Below are 14,499 nucleotides of genomic sequence, written 5' to 3'. Positions count from 1 at the left end.
CTTGCACATTTTCTACCAGATTCCTGCACATTTGGGAAGTACTAGTTCAGAAATCGATTTGATCATGCAGTATTTTTCATTGCAGTTATTTTTTCATTCATTTTCACAGGGTAGGCACTGCCTTCCCTGCCTACCCTGACCGCATGTCACTGCACAAAACATTAGGAACACCTGCTCTTTCCATGACTGACCAGGTGAATCCAGATGAAAGCTATGATCCCTTATTGATGTCACTTGTTAAATCCACTTCAATCAGTGTAGATGAAGGGGAGGAGACAGGTTAAAGAAGGATTTTTAAGCCTTGAGACATGAATTGTGTATGTGTGCCATTCAGTGGGTGACTGGGCAAGACAAAATATTTAAGTGCCTTAGAAAGGGGTATGGTAGTAGCAGCCAGGCGCACCGGTTTGTGAAATGCTGCTGAGTTTTTCACGCTCAACAGTTTACTGTGTGTATCAATAATGTACCACCACCCAAAGGACATCCAGACAACTTGACACAACTGTGGGAAGCATTGGAGTCAACATGGGGCAGCATCCCTGTGGAACACTTTCGACACCTTGTAGAGTCCATGCTCTGACAAATTGAGGCTGTTCTCAGGGAAAAAGGGAGTGCAACTCAATATTATGATGTTTTGTACTCAGTGTATATTATTTTGATGGATGCTCTGAATAGCTCATACATTGTCTTTAAAGGTTTTCCCAACCTTTGGCAATGAACCAGAGGTACAAAGACAATATACTGGGAAATGAGTACTTACACCATACATACTGAATAGTATTCTCTCAAATATGTAAAGAACATGCAGTTCATCTTTCTTTAGTGCTGAATGCATGATGGAAAAGGATTCAGGTCAGGAGCAGGAAAAGTTGTTATGGACAATATGGACCATGTGTTGACTGGCAGGGTTTAGTGGTTTATCGGTTCTGATATGATCCATTGTCCATGGCAGTAAGGGGCCATGCCACTCATGTCCAGGAAACCACGTCACGTACAGGTGAGCTGGTGTACAGACTGTTACACAGACTGCCCGGTGTCCATACACATAGAGTATCTTAATATGAAAACTAGAACCTGCACCAGTGAGAGAAGTCAACCCATAGATGCTATGAGCCAACCTGCCCTTTACAGTACCCTGAAGCATTGATTTGACTACAGGATAAAAGGTTTGGTTCCTACCATGTGAACACTGCAGTGCATGTCTGATTGATCAAAGCCCTGAATGTAATGATATATTACAGATCATTCAGTAAGCTGCATACTTCCATAGCCGACGGCCAGGCCAGTGTTAGCATTTCAGGCTTGATCGATACTGTTCTAACAAGACAGTGAACTATGTCCGGCTGAATAAGGTACTCACTGCATGCCTTCCATTATCTCTCTGTGTGCAGTGTATGACAAGACCAAGCAGGCAAGGGGATAGCCACAACACACACCGCTTGGCACTGGATCCATTACATCGGTCCGAAGGCCCTCCTTTAGTAGCCGCAGGGGCGTGAGTCATGACTGAGCTGATTTGGCACATGGGTTGACTCTTTCTGCTGTCTGCACACATGGTCACACATAGGCTAAGTAGACATACAGATGCACTTACAATGGAAAGAGCTTTAAGCAGTTGGATAAGCAGCTGGATAAGTGCAATATAAATCGAATCAAGTAAGTAATAAACACGCTGTACATGTACAGCAAGTAAAATACATGATGTAAAATAGCCTGTACATTCTTATGATCATTAAACCAGCAATCAGCAGTTGAAACAATAACAAAGCTTCTTGTTTTGGTAAAAAGCTGAGGGATGGGGCTGAAGAAATGCAACCGCTCTCAAATTCAAAGAAAGAGCTGACCATCCATGATATAAAAAGTATAGTTTTAACCATGTTTTGAGGCTGTGTAGTGTTTGTTTACATTTACTTTGTTTACAAACATTGGTGTAAAACAAGCTTATATTTTGGGTTTTGACAGGGTACAAGAGTTGAACTAAGCTCATGAGGGATTTATAAGTTCTGTTCTTCAAGAATCAATGGGTACATCATTAATTTATAAGTAAAAAAAAATTGATGTAGCAACTGCATATTGCCCCTTTAATGCTAGAGTTTTACATGTATTCACAAAAAGGTCTGTCAGGAAGTGTGCTATAAATAACGATGTATAGCATACATTCTGACAGAAATTCATTTGAAATTCACTGATTGTAATCAACTTCACTGCAGTCCAGGTCTAACTAAAGCTCTTCACAATCATACATCATTTGCACTGTTTATTAGAGCCATTCATTGTTCAGTTGAGTGAAGGCTGCCTTTATTTGCCTGTGGTTACATGAGCAGCCAGAACTGCTTCCCATTCATTATCTCATATCAGATACATAGTGAGTGCTGATTCACAAAAATGTAATCTTAAAATGTATATTCTGATCAGGGTTGTAGACATTGTCAGACATATTTTGATACAGAACAATGAACATTTATTTGTGTGTGTGTGTGTATGTGTGTGTGTGTGTGTGTGTGTGTGTGTGTGCATGTGTGAGTGAGTGTGTGTGCATGTGTGAGTGTGCATATGTGTGTGTACGCTGTGGCTCAGGAAAGATCCCTTTCACGCTGGCTTTGATTTACCCAGACGGGAACAGATGAGATTGATTATCTGCTTGATCAGATAATTGGATCAAAGCCTACTGATCCAGTCAGACTTAGATCCAGAGTCCAGGAACGGGTATGGGTAGAGAGGAGGAAGGCCAATGGTGAGGTGACAATAATGACGCATGAGGGGCATAACATGCTGACCACACCGTGCGTGCGCCATTGATTTTGTCCACCCACACAAGACGCGATCAGGACACGCAGGTTGAAATATCAAAACAAACTATATTAATTTCCGGACAGGTCGAAAAGCATTAAACATTTGCGACAATTTAGCTAGCTAGCTATTGCTATGTAATTCGTCCTGGGATATAAACATTGGGTTGTTATTTTACCGGAAATGCACAAGGTCCTCTACTCTGACAATTAATCCACAGATAAAAGGGTAAACCGAGTTTGTTTCAAATAATCGCTCCTCCTTCAGACATTTATTTTGCAATGCTCGCGCACGTGACATGGGCGATGTCGTCAGCATGTAATATTGTAACGTGTGAGGGAAAGTTTCTATATGAATTCATGAGTGTGTGTACATCATCATCCAGAAAGTAGTCCATCACAATTTTTCCCACTGATCTTTGTCAATAGCACTTGTTAACTTCAGGGCAGCAAAGTTGAGAGCAGTAGCAACACTTTTTCAGTTCTTCATGATATCTTTAAAAAAACTGCGGTAGAAACAGTTATTTAGTTGAACCAAGATGGCGAAGCAGTTCAGACGTCTTTGTCTTTGTCTTGTCGTGTCCTGTGTGTTTCTTTTTTTCCTTCATATATATTTTTTTATATTTTAACCTCAGTTTCAACATACTCTCCTGCAACCCACCTCACCCAATGTGGTATGGATCTGCTATTTTCTATACTTTAGAACCGGAACCCCCAACAGAAGCTAGCCAGCTAACTAGCTTCTAGCTAATAGTCAGTTAGCCACAGCTAGCGGTCATCAGCTAACCTTGGTCATCTCCTGCCAGTCTGCACAACGCGTTTCTACCCAGAGCTTATTGAACTGCTCTTTCTCCATCTCCGGTTTCCTACCACAAGCTCTGAACCTTTTCACCTGGATCATCGCAGCTAGCTAGCTGCTATCCGAGTGGCTACCCCACTGGCAAACGTCTCTGTCCTGAAGCAAGCACCAGTGAGCCTGGAACTAGCCTTGTGCTAGGCCCAGCCCTCGGCTAGCTTAAGAGCTCCAGCAGCCACTCCTTGGGGTACAGTACATATTTTGCCAATTGGCCTGGACCCCTTTTACTGCCGACATGGAGCCCTGCCGATTCCACCACAACTGGTCTACCGAGGTAATCCACCTGATGGGTGTCAACAGGCTCCTCCGTCACGACGTCCCCTGAAAGCCCATCCGCTAGCCTGCTAGCCACGGCCCGCTAGCTGTCTAGAGCATATCGGACTGCTAGCTGAAGAGGACCATCAGCCAATTTCTTGGGCTACAATACCTATTTTGCCAATTGGCCTGGACCCTTTTACTGCCTACACAGAGCCCTGCCAATCCAACACGACTGGTCTGCCGACGTATCTGTCCGAGGGAGCTACAACAGACTTTCTTCCATCGCGATGTCCCTCCTAAGCCCCTTCTGCTAGCACCGGCCTGCTAGCTGTCTGAATCGCCGTGTCTCCAGCTCGCCTAGCCTCCCACTGGTCCTTATGATCACTCGGCTACGCATGCCTCTCCCTAATGTAAATATGTCTGGTCCATTGCTATTTTGGTTTGTGATTGTCTTTTTTCCCTGTAGAGACTCCAGCCCTGCTCATTATGCCTTAGCTAGCCCTTTTGTTTCACCTCCCACACATGCGGTGACCGCATCTGGTCTAAATGATGTCTCTAGAGACAAAACCTCTCTCATCGTCACGCAATGCCTAGGTTTACCTCCATTGTATTCACATCCTACCATACCCTTGTCTGTACATTATGCCTTGAATTTATTCTTCCACGCCCAGAAACCTGTTCCTTTTACTCTCTGTTCCGAATGCACTAGACGACCAGTCCTTATAGCCTTTAGCCGCACCCTTATTCTACTCCTCCTCTATTCCTCTGGTGATGTAGAGGTTAATCCAGGCCCTGCAGTGCCTAGCTCCACTCCCATTCCCCAGGCGCTCTCATTTGTTGAATTCTGTAACCGTAAAAGCCTTGGTTTCATGCATACATTTCATGCATAATATTAGAAGCCTCCTCCCTAAGTTTGTTTTACTCATTGCTTTAGCACACTCTGCCAACCCGGATGTCCTAGCCATGTCTGAATCCTGGCATAGGAAGGCCACCAAAAATCCTGAAATTTCCATCCCTAACTATAACACTTTCCGACAAGATAGAACTGCCAAAGGGGGCAGAGTTGCAATCTACTGCAGAGATAGCCAGCAGAGTTCTGTCATACTATCCAGGTCTGTGGCCAAACAATTCAAGCTTCTACTTCTAAAAATCCACCTTTCCAGGAACAAGTCTCTCACCATTGCCGCTTGTTATAGACCACCTTACATTTACGTCATTTATCAGACGCTCTTATCCAGAGCGACTTACAAATTGGTGCATTCACCTTATGATATCCAGTGGAACAACCACTTTACAATAGTACATCTATATATTTTTGGGGGGGAGGGTGGGGGGGTGGGTGGGTTAGAAGGATTACTTTATCCTATCCCAGGTGTTCCTTAAAGAGGTGGGGTTTCAGGTGTCTCCGGAAGGTGGTGATTGACTCCGCTGTCCTGGCGTCGTGAGGGAGCTTGTTCCACCATTGGGGTGCCAGAGCAGTGAACAGTTTTGACTGGGCTGTGCGGGAACTGTGCTTCCGCAGAGGTAGGGAGGCGAGCAGGCCAGAGGTGGATGAACGCAGTGCCCTTCTTTGGGTGTAGGGACTGATCAGAGCCTGAAGGTATGGAGGTGCTGTTCCCCTCACAGCTCCGTAGGCAAGCACCATGGTCTTGTAGCAGATGTGAGCTTCAACTGGAAGCCAGTGGAGTGCGCGGAGGAGCGAGGTGACATGAAAGAACTTGGGAAGGTTGAACACCAGACGGGCTGCAGCATTCTGGATGAGTTGTAGGGGTTTAATGGCACAGGCAGGGAGCCCCGCCAACAGCGAGTTGCAGTAATCCAGACGGGAGATGACAAGTGCCTGGATTAGGACCTGTGCCGCTTCCTGTGTAAGGCAGGGTCCTACTCTGCAAATGTTGTAGAGCATGAACCTACAGGATCGGGTCACCGCCTTGATGTTAGCGGAGAACGACAGGGTGTTGTCCAGGGTCCCGCCAAGGCTCTTATCACTCTGGGAGGAGGACACAATTGAGTTGTCAACTGTGATGGTGAGATCATGGAACGGGCAGTCCTTCCCCGGGAGGAAGAGCAGATCCGTCTTGCCGAGGTTTAGCTTGAGGTGGTGATCCGTCATCCACACTGATATGTCTGTCAGACATGCAGAGATACGATTCGCCACCTGGTTATCAGAAGGGGGAAAGGAGAAGATTAATTGTGTGTCGTCTGCGTAGCAATGATAGGAGAGACCATGTGAGGATATGACAGAGCCAAGTGACTTGGTGTATAGTGAGAATAGGAGAGGGCCTAGAACAGAGCCCTGGGGGACACCAGTGGTGAGAGCACGTGGTGCGGAGACGGATTCCCGCCACGCCACCTGGTAGGAGCGACCTGTCAGGTAGGACGCAATCCAAGCGTGGGCCGCGCCGGAGATGCCCAACTCGGAGAGGGTGGAGAGGAGGATCTGGTGGTTCACAGTATCAAAGGCAGCAGATAGGTCTAAAAGGATGAGAGCAGAGGAGAGAGAGTTAGCTTTAGCAGTGGGGAGAGCCTCCGTGACACAGAGAGAGCAGTCTCAGTTGAATGACCAGTCTTGAAACCTGACTGATTTGGATCAAGAAGGTCATTCTGAGAGAGATAGCAAGAGAGCTGGCCAAGGACGGCACGCTCAAGAGTTTTGGAGAGAGAAGAAAGAAGGGATACTGGTCTGTAGTTGTTGACATCGGAGGGATCGAGTGTAGGTTTTTTTAGAAGGGGTGCAACTCTCGCTCTCTTGAAGACAGAAGGGACGTAACCAGCGGTCAAGTATGAGTTGATGAGCGAGGTGAGGTAGGGGAGAAGGTCTCCAGAAATGGTCTGGAGAAGAGAGAAGGGGATAGGGTAGAGCGGGCAGGTTGTTGGGCGGCCGGCCGTCACAAGTCGCAAGATTTCATCTGGAGAGAGAGGGGAGAAAGAGGTCAAAGCATAGGGTAGGGCAATGTGAGCAGGACCACCGGTGTCGTTTGACTTAACAAACGAGGAGCGGATGTCGTCAACCTTCTTTTCAAAATGGTTGACGAAGTCATCCGCAGAGAGGAAGGAGGGGGGGAGGGGGAGGAGGATTCAGGAGGGAGGAGAAGGTGGCAAAGAGCTTCCTAGGGTTAGAGGCAGATGCTTGGAATTTAGAGTGGTAGAAAGTGGCTTTAGCAGCAGAAACAGAGGAAGAAAATGTAGAGAGGAGGGAGTGAAAAGATGCCAGGTCCGCAGGGAGGCAAGTTTTCCTCCATTTCCGCTCGGCTGCCCGGAGTCCTGTTCTGTGAGCTCGCAATGAGTCATCAAGCCACGGAGCAGGAGGGGAGGACCGAGCCGGCCGGGAGGATAGGGGACATAGAGAGTCAAAGGATGCAGAAAGGGAGGAGAGGAGGGTTGAGGAAGCAGAATCAGGAGATAAGTTGGAGAAGGATTGAGCAGAGGGAAGAGATGATAGGATGGAAGAGGAGAGAGTGGCAGGAGAGAGAGAGCGAAGGTTGCGACGGCGCAATACCATCTGAGTAGGGGCAGAGTGAGTAGTGTTGGAGGAGAGCGAGAGGGAAAAGAATATAAGGTAGTGGTCGGAGACTTGGAGGGGAGTTGCAGTGAGATTAGTAGAAGAACAGCATCTAGTAAAGATAAGGATGTTAACCTGTTAGGGCTAGGGGGCAGCATTTGCACGTCTGGATAAAAAAAAATGTACCCGATTTAATCTGGTTACTAATCCTACCCAGTAACTAGAATATGCATATACTTATTATATATGGATAGAAAACACCCTAAAGTTTCTAAAACTGTTTGAATGGTGTCTGTGAGTATAACAGAACTCATTTGGCAGGCAAAACCCTGAGACAGATTCTGACAGGAAGTGGATACCTGATGTGTTGTATTACCTTTAAACCTATGCCATTGAAAAACACAGGGGCTGAGGAATATTTTGGCACTTCCTATTGCTTCCACTAGATGTCACCAGCCTTTACAAAGTGTTTTGAGTCTTCTGGAGGGAGATCTGACCGAACAAGAGCCATGGAACGATGATGTCCCATTAGACACCTGGCGCGCGAGTTCATGTTGGGTACCCTCATTCCAATACGTTATAAAAGAGTATGCATTCGTCCACCTTGAATATTATTCATGTTCTGGTTAAAAAAGGCCCTAATGATTTATGCTATACAACGTTTGACATGTTTGAACGAACGGAAATATATTTTTTCCCCTCGTTCATGACGAGAAGTCCGGCTGGCTTAGATCATGTGCTAACAAGACGGAGATTTTTGGACATAAATGATGAGCTTTTTTGAACAATACTACATTCGTTATGGACCTGTGATACCTGGAAGTGACATCTGATGAAGAGAATCAAAGGTAATGGATTATTTACATAGTATTTTCGATTTTAGATCTCCCCAACATGACGTCTAGTCTGTATCGCAACGCGTATTTTTCTGGGCGCAGTGCTCAGATTATTGCAAAGTGTGATTTCCCAGTAAGGTTATTTTTAAATCTGGCAAGTTGATTGCGTTCAAGAGATGTAAATCTATAATTCTTTAAATGACAATATAATATTTTAGCAATGTTTTCTAATTTTAATTATTTAATTTGTGACGCTGACTTGACTGCCGGTTATTGGAGGGAAACGATTTCCTCAACATCAATGCCATAGTAAAACGCTGTTTTTGGATATAAATATGAACTTGATAGAACTAAAAATGCATGCATTGTCTAACATAATGTCCTAGGAGTGTCATCTGATGGAGATTGTAAAAGGTTAGTGCATCATTTTAGCTGGTTTTATGGTTTTGGTGACCCTGTCTTTGACTTGACAAAACATTACACACAACTCTTGTAAATGTACTGTCCTAACATACTCTAAATTTATGCTTTCGCCGTAAAACCTTTTTGAAATCGTAAAACGTGGTTAGATTAAGGAGATGTTTATCTTTCAAATGGTGTAAAATAGTTGTATTTTTGAAAAATTTGAATTTTGACATTTATTTGGATTCAAATTTGCCGCTCTTGAAATGCACCTGCTGTTGATGGAGTGCACCACGGGTGGCACGCTAGCGTCCCACCTAGCCCATAGAGGTTAAGCTTGAATGGGCTAGTGACTGTGACAGCATGGAATTCAAAGGAGGAGATAGACAGATGGGTCAGGGGAAAAAGAGAGAATGTCCACTTGGGAGAGATGAGGATTCCAGTGCCACCACCCCGCTGACCAGATGCTCTCGGGGTATGCGAGAACACGTGGTCAGATGAGGAGAGAGCAGTAGGAGTAGCAGTGTTTTCTCTGGTAATCCATGTTTCCGTCAGCGCCAAGAAGTCGAGTGACTGGAGGGTAGTATAGGCTGAGATGAACTCTGCCTTGTTGGCCGCAGACCGGCAGTTCCAGAGGCTGCCGGAGACCTGGAACTCCACGTGGGTCGTGCGCGCTGGGACCACCAGGTTAGAGTGGCAGCGGTCAGGCGGTGTGAAGCGTTTGTATGGCCTGTGCAGAGAGGAGAGAACAGGGATAGACAGACACATAGTTGACAGGCTACAGGAGAGGCTACGCTAATGCAAAGGAGATTGGAATGGAAATTAACTAAACAACTGGGGAAGCGAGACAGCAGGGCCTCCCTCACTAACCATTCACTGAAACACTCAAATATAACTTTTCCAACTTCCACTTTAGAAATTATAATTGATGTAAACTACAGTGGTTCAATGTTTCCAGGAATAGGCTAAAACTTAGTTTATTCAGCTAGATAACTTGGTACAGTATTCTTCCGTGAAACCTACCCAGTGCACCGTATCCTATGACGCCGTAGCTAACTAGCATGCTAGCATCCAATAACACACGGTTAGCACCAATACTTGGTTACAACAAACTACCAATGGATAATTCGTGTCCGTGTCTAGTTCCTTTCATAACGCAGAAGTAGTTAAATGTTGGCTAGCTAACACAAAGTCAGTCCTGCTTGCTACACAAGTGGACTACACCCTTCACAAGTTGACTACCCCCTTCTGCCCCCAGCTGTATCCTGGACACCCTATGTGAATTGATTGCCCCCATCTATCTTCAGAGCTCGTACTGTTAGGTGACCTAAACTGGGACATGCTAACCTAGATGCCCTCAATCTCACACAAAATATCAATGAACCCACCAGGTACAACCCCAAATCTGTAAACATGGTCACCCTCATAGATATCAGTCCCCGCGATATGCAACTTTTCAGGGAAGTTAGGAACCAATATACACAGGCAGTTAGGAAAGCAAAGGCTAGCTTTTTCAAACAGAAATTTGCATCCTATAGCACAAACTCCTTAAAGTTCTGTGACACTGTAAAGTCCATGGAAAATAAGAGCACCTCCTCCCAGCTGCCCACTGCACTGAGGCTAGGAAACACTCACCACCGATGAATCCACGATAATTGAGAATTTCAATAAGCATTTTTCTACGGCTGCCCATGCATTTCACCTGGCTACCCCTAACCCGGTCAACAGCCCTGCACCCCTCACAGCAACTTGCCCAAACCTCCCCTATTTCTCCTTCACCCAAATCCAGATAGCTGATGTTCTGAAAGAGTTGCAAAATCTGGACCCCTACAAATCAGCTGGGCTAGAAACCTGGACCCTCTCTTGCTAAAATTATCCGTACCTTCTCTGTTATGTCATCTGGTTTCCGAGCTGGTCATAGGTGCACCTCAACCACGCTCAAGGTCCTAAACGATATCAATAACCGGCATCGATAAAAGACAATACTGCCAAGGCTTTCGACTCTGTCAATCATCACATTCTTATCGGCAGACTCAACAGCCTTGGTTTCTCAAACGACTGCCTCGCCTGGTTCACCAACTACTTCTCAGAGTTCAGTGTGTCAAATCGGAGGGCCTGTTGTCCGGACCTCTGGCAGTCTCTATGGGGGTGCCACAGGGTTCAATTCTCGGGCTGATTCTTTTCTCTGTATACATCAATGATGTCGCTCTTGCTGCTGGTGTTTCTCCGATCCACCTCTACACAGACGACACCATTCTGTATACTTCTGGCCCTTCTTTGGACACTGTGTTAACTAACCTCCAGACGAGCTTCAATGCCATACAACTCTCTTTCCATGGTCTCCAACTGCTCTTAAATGCAAACAAAACTAAATGCATGCTCTTCAACCGATCGCTGCCCGCACCTGCCCGCCCATCCAGCATCACTACTCTGGACGGTTCTGACTTAGAACATGTGGACAATTACAAATATCTAGGTGTCTGGTTAGACTGTAAATTCTCCTTCCAGATTAACATTAAGCATCTCCAATCCCAAAACAAATCTGGAATCGGCTTCCTATTTCGCAACAAAGCATCCTTCACTCATGCTGCCAAACATACCCTCATAAAACTGACTATCCTACCGATCCTTGACTTTGGTGATGTCATTTATAAAATAGCCTCCAACACTCGACTTGGCAAATTGGATGCAGTCTATCACAGTGCCTTCTGTTTTGTCACCAAAGCCCCATATTCTACCCACCACTGCGACCTACCTGTATGCTCTCGTTGGCTGGCCCTCACTTCATATTCGTCGCCAAACCCACTGGCTCCAGGTCATCTATAAGTCTTTGCTAGGTAAAGCTCCGCCTTATCTCAGCTCACTGGTCACCACAGAAACACCCACCCGTAGCACGCGCTCCAGCAGGTATATCACCCCCAAAGCCAATTCCTCTTTTGGCCGCCTTTCCTTCCAGTTCTCTGCTGCCAATGACGGGAACAAATTGCAAATATCACTGAAGCTGGAGACTCATATCTCCCTCACTAGCTTTAAGCATCAGCTGTCAGAGCAGCTCACAGATCACTGCATCTGTACATAGCCCATCTGTAAATAACCCATCCAACTACCTCATCCCCATATTGTTATTTATTTATTTTTGCTCCTTTGCACCCCAGTATCTCTACTTGCACATTCATCTTCTGCACATCTATCACTCCAGTGTTTAATTGCTAAATTGTAATTACTTCGCCACTACGACCTATTTATTGCTTTACCTCCCTAATCTTACCTCATTTGCACACACTGTATTTACATGTATTTTTCCTATTGTGTTATTGACTGTACATTTGTTTATTCCATGTGTACTCTGTGTTGTTGTTTGTGTCACACTGCTTTGCTTTATCTTGGCCAGGTCACAGTTGTAAACGAGAACTTGGGTTGAACAGGTTCCCATGCCTCGACCCAGGCAACTTGGGAGGTCTCAGCCAGCTCATCAGGCTCTCACACCTCAGCCGGTTCGTCAGGTTCCTGCACCTCAGCGGAGGCGAGCTGTCCGCTCCTGATCCCCGGGATCGTCCCTGTAGTTGGAATCCTGCGGCTGGAGCCGCGCATCGAGGAGTGGGTACTGTCACGTGTGCTCCCTCTCCGGCCTCTAGGTCACCAGGATGCTCGTTATGGCGCACACCTGTCACCATCGTTACACGCAACAGAGCATTATGACATTCACCTGGACACCATCACCTCCTTGATTACCTGCCCTTTATATGTAACTCCCTTTGGTTTTTTCCCCAGTCGTCATTGTTCCTGTTTCATGTCGGTGCGCTGTTTGTTTCTTGTTTTGTTCATTTATTGATTTAATGTATTCACTCCCTGAACTTGCTTACCGACTCTCAGCGTACATCGCTGCATAAGCATTCACCAAGTTTTTTTAGGCAAGCCTGAATATTCAGGAGTCAAATTTGGCTTCACAAATCCCATAATAAGTTGCATGGACTCACTGTGTGTAAAATAATAGGGGTTGACATGATTTTTGAATCCCCCATACATACAACATCTCTAAGGTCCCTCAGTCAAGTATTGAATTTCAAGTACAGATTCAACTACAAAGTCCAGGGAGCGTTTTGAAAGATTCATAAAGAAGGGCAGTGATTGGTAGATGGCTAACAATAACAAATCAGTCATTGACTATCTCTTTTGGGCATGGTCAAGTTAATAATGATGCTGTGGAGTATGTATTAAACCACCACATCAAAGATACAGTTGTCCTTCTGAACTGAGCTGCAGAACAAGAATGAAACTGCTCAGGGATTTCACCATGAGGCCATTGGTGATTTTAAAACAGCTACAGAGTTCAGAGGCTGTGATGGGAGAAAACTGAGGCTGGAGCAACAACATTGTAGTTACTCCACAACAATGACCTAAATGACAGAGTAAAAGAAGAATACAAATATACAGAATAATACTATAATACTGCCAAAATAGCCGGTAAATGAATGCATGTTTTGGCCTAAATGCAAAGCCTTATGTTTAGGGCAAATCCATGGTGGTGGCTTCATCATTGTATGGGTATGCTTGACATCTGTAAATACTGGGTCTTTTTCCAGGATAAAAAGAAATGGGATGGAGCCAGGCAAAATCCTAGAGGAAAAACTACTTCAGTCTGGTTTACACCAGAGACTGGGAGAGGAATTCACTTTTCAGCAGGAAAATAACCTACAACACAAGGCCAAATCTATGCTGGAGTCAGTGAATGTTCCTGAGTGGCCAAGTTATAGTTTTTAATTAAATCTGCTTGAAATCTTTGGCAGGACTTGAAAATTGCTGTCTAGCCATGATCCCCAACATCTTGACATAGCTTGAAGTATTGTGAAAATAATAAATGGGCATACATTCCAGGTGTGGAAAGCTCTTAGAGACTTAACCAAGAAGACTCACAGCTGTAATTGATGTCAAAGGTGTTTCTAACATGTATTGACTCGGGGAGCTGAATTCTTACGCAATGACTATATTTTAGTTGTTATTGTTTTATTAATCTTAAAAAATGTATAACTAAATTCTTCCACTTTGACATTACAGAGTATTTGACAAAAAAAGGACAAGTACAATTTAATCCCAATTTGTATCACAATCAAATGTGAAGACGTTAGCAAGACACTGTAATTATAGCATAATATTGAGATGGCATTAGTGCTTTCACTGAATTGATCTTAAAGGCATAAGTCAATTCTGTGGCTGATATGAGATCTCTTCTCTAAGCATCAATAACCTTAGGGGTATTTGTCTGTCTATGCTTGTTTTAATATCTCCCAGTTTGGAGTGATTCTCAGTGTGTCTCTAAAAACCCACTCACTATTGATCTTCTTCTCTTTGCTCAAATCCTCCCCTCTTTTCTATACCGCTCCAGATCATTGCACATGTATCTACTACCCATCTCTCCTCTGCCCTCCCATCATTTCTTTCTCTCCCTCTTTTCTCCTATCATGACTCTCTCCCTCTATTTCTTTCCCTCTAGTCTCGGTCTGCACATCAGTATTGTGGAAGCTGTTTTGTGTCACTCATCTCCGTTGTCTATCAGATTCTGTGGTATCTGTGGCGTAGTGATATGATTTATTAATATTGAGGTGCTGAGGACGTTAATGACCCCTCTCAAAATGAACAGGCAACAGCCTGCGTGTGTTTACCGTCTCTGGCCGCCCACGCTCCACTCAGACACAAACCTGTCAGGATTGGTTAATGGCTGACAGGCAGACAAGCACTCGGCCTGCTCCATCTCTAAAACTGTCTCACTGGTTCTGACCCTGTTGATTGGATAAAGGTCATATTCCGCTGGGCTGCCTGATGAGCGGCGATGCCGGTGCATGGAGGCCTGGTGGGGCG

Source organism: Salmo salar, chromosome 15 (genome assembly GCF_965601325.2).
Source record: "Salmo salar chromosome 15, fSalSal1, whole genome shotgun sequence".
Taxonomy (NCBI): domain Eukaryota; kingdom Metazoa; phylum Chordata; class Actinopteri; order Salmoniformes; family Salmonidae; genus Salmo; species Salmo salar.
The sequence above is the reverse complement of the archived record's forward strand: the minus strand, read 5'-3'. Positions refer to the sequence as shown.